The sequence below is a fragment of the Elephantulus edwardii genome, unplaced genomic scaffold (assembly GCF_000299155.1).
Source record: "Elephantulus edwardii isolate Elephantulus edwardi_28Jun2011 unplaced genomic scaffold, EleEdw1.0 scaffold00176, whole genome shotgun sequence".
Lineage (NCBI taxonomy): Eukaryota > Metazoa > Chordata > Mammalia > Macroscelidea > Macroscelididae > Elephantulus > Elephantulus edwardii.
Window position 1 is genome coordinate 5,166,462 of NW_006399926.1, and position 3,352 is coordinate 5,169,813.

Below are 3,352 nucleotides of genomic sequence, written 5' to 3' on the forward strand. Positions count from 1 at the left end.
AGCAACTCGAGGTTTGAATTTGTTCTTCAGTTCCTTGAGCTTAAGAAATGCTGAACGAGTTTGGCCCTTTTGACTTTCCGACTCTAGCTCCTCGTACATTTCATTGTAATATTTTGCTTTGTCATTCCGTGCTGCCTTTTGGAATCTTCCGTTCAGCTCTTTAGTGTCTTGAGAAAATGAGAACGGAGGCACAAATGGAGATTTGTGAACGCCAGTGTTCATAGCAGCTTTATTCACCATCACAAGAACATGGAAACAGCCCAAATGTCCACCAAATGTCCACAAACGAATAGATTGAGAAATTATGGTACATTCACACAGTGGAATACTATGCAGCATGCAGGAGCAATAATTTTGTAAATTATTACCTAACTTGGAAGTGACTGGAGAGCATTATGCTGAGTAAACTGACTACGGCTCACAAGGACAAATATTGTATAGAAACCATTATTGCAGAAAGAGTATAGGATCCAAGGGGAGTGGGAGAGGGTGGAAGCAGAGGGATGAGGATGTGCAGGGGGAGGGGAGGTTAATCATGGAGTTGTATAATTTGGTGGGTGGGAGGAGGTTGAGGGAAATTGGAAGAATCTGTTCTCGAAATCAATGTATATTAAAATTTTGTAAATAAACTAACGTTGTTTGTTGTTGATTTCCCTCAAGTTGAGCATGACTCATAGTGACCCTGTGAACAAAAAAAGACATGTAGCCTTTCTATAACTATCATCATTTATCAAAGTTCATGGAGTTTCCAGAGACATATTGTTTAGGAAGTGGATGTCACTCCTGCTTCCAAGTATAAACCTCTAACACTATTGCCATGAGATAATCTTAAATATAAACTAGTATTAAGGGGAAAAAAATTAGAAATTTTATTCTGCATTTCCCCCCTTTTGATCAAAATTCTAATATTGAATCTGATTTGATGTCCAGTAATGGTAGCTGGACACCATTCAGTTCTTCTGATCTCATAGTAAAGGGGACATTGCTTCATAAAAGTAATTTGTTACACACTTCGTATTCTCCTGTTCTTGGCTCTTCTTCTTCCCTTGTTGCTCCAGGTGAATGGAAGCCAATTGCTGTACCTTTAAGTGCCACTTGCAAGGTTTTAAGATGCCAGGCACTACTTCATAAACTAGGAGGTAGAACAGAAACACTAAAGGTGTCATTAGGCCAATTAATTGAGACGTCCCATGAAATCATGACTCTAAGCCTCTAAGCCAAAGAAAAAAATCCCATGGTTTAGTGGCCTCAGGAATGACTCTTTTTTTGGTAATTGTTATAAACATATCTATCATACATTTTTTTTTAAAAAAATATGGAAAACTTCACGAATTTGCATGTCATCCATGTTGCTCTTCTCTGTATCATTCCAATTTTAGTATATGTGCTGCCAAAGCAAGCGCTATCATACAATTTTTGCAAATTCAACTTCTGTAGTCATGATTGTTGTGCAAGTTTGCAAGTTAAGCCTTAGCTCTGTGCGTTCAGGGCTCATAAACACTTTTCAGCTCGACTTTATTTCTCTATCCTTTATTTGACTCATCATCTGCTTGACTGAGTTACAAAGGACTCTTGGCCTACGTATCCCTTGAGTTCTTTCAATCAGAGCCACTGCTGCTTGGCAGGGAATGAAATTCTCGGGTCACACATTCTTTCTTTCCTAACTCTACAGACATTGCTCCATAGCTGGTTGTCATGGGAAAATCTCTGACGAACCAGATTTTCTTCCCATGTGTGTGACTTACTTCTTCTTCAAGATTATTCATTCTTCTTTTTTTTTTTTTAACTGAGATTTTATTGTAGGTTTATAAAGAATTTGGATTTCCCTTCATTCACTGTTGCACATTTCCCTTCCTGTCCCCCTTCCCCCAGTTCGCTTTTTTCTTTGGGAAAAAAGTTCTTTCATTATTATACAGTCCCTCCCTGCCGGACCACTTTACTATGCAGCTCTTATTCTGCACTTTTGTCATGCCAACAATACCTAATCATGTATTCCTTTTATACAGTTCTCTCCCTTGTCTGTTTCAATGCCATGCACATTATTTATCCCCTCTTTTCTACGTTTCCCCTCAACCCCCCGTCAGTCCTGTTTTATAACAGTGGCATTATACAGTATTTGTCTTTTTGTGACTGAGATATTTCACTCATAATGTCCTCCATGGTCACCCATTTTGTATTTCATGAGTTCTTTGTCTTTCAGTGCTGCATAATATTCCATTGTATGAATGAATATACCATAGCTTGTTTAATCATTCGTTAGTTGATGCCATTTGGGTTGTTTCCAACTCCTTGCTATTGTGAACAAAGCAGCAATAAACATTGGTGTGCACATATCTGCTTGGTGGCAGGTCTGGTTTCTTTAGGGTATTTTCCCAGTAGTAGAATTGCTGGGTCAAATGGTATTTATATTTGCAACTTTTTGAGAAAGCGCCATACTGCCTTCCACAGTGGTTGCACCATTTTACACTCCCATCATCAGTAAAAAAGGATTCCAGCCTCTCCACAACCTTGCCAGCATTTGTTGTTTGCTGCTCTGTTGAATTTGGTTATTGTTATTGGGGTGAGATGATATCTCATAGTTGTCTTGTCATTCTTTTTAATAATAAAAATTTCAATTACATAAAAGATATGGAAAATAAAATAGTACCCAAACATAAAGTTTGTTGAATTTAAACCTTCTATTTTCCATTTCCTGTATATTTGAATCTATTGTTGAATATTTCTTTCATGTGTCTGAATTAATTTATTCTTTAATTCTAATATTTGTCTTGTTTTTCAAAAGAATTATTTTCTTGTTGAGAATATACAAGCAAAATGGAATCAATTAAATAGTTTCTACATGGGAATGGACCTCCAGAGTGCTGAAGAACAACGCTGTCTGTCTAGATACAAAGGTACACTTAATCCAGGCCATGATCTTCTTAATTCCTTGTTATGCTTCAGAGAGTTGGACAATGACTAAGGATGACAGAGGAAGAATAGATGCCTTCTTGTTAAGGTGTTGGAGAAGAGTCTTGAACATACCATGAACTGCCAAAAAATCAAATATATCTGTCTTGAAGAGGGTGAAACTAAGTCTCTCCATGGAGGCTAGAATTTTGAAGTTCCGTCTCACTTACTTTGGGCACGTGGTCAGGAGAGAACATTTCTTGGAAAAGGACATCATGCTTAGAAGGGTGGATAAATAGTGCGGGAGAGGGAGACCCTGGATGAGGTGGATTGATATAGTAACTGGCGCAATGAGGATTGGTGTGTCGGAATTAGTGAGACTGGCTCAGGACAAGGAAGGGTTCAGAGCTCCTGTACATAGAGTCGCTATACATTGCAAGCAACTTAACAGCACATAACAACA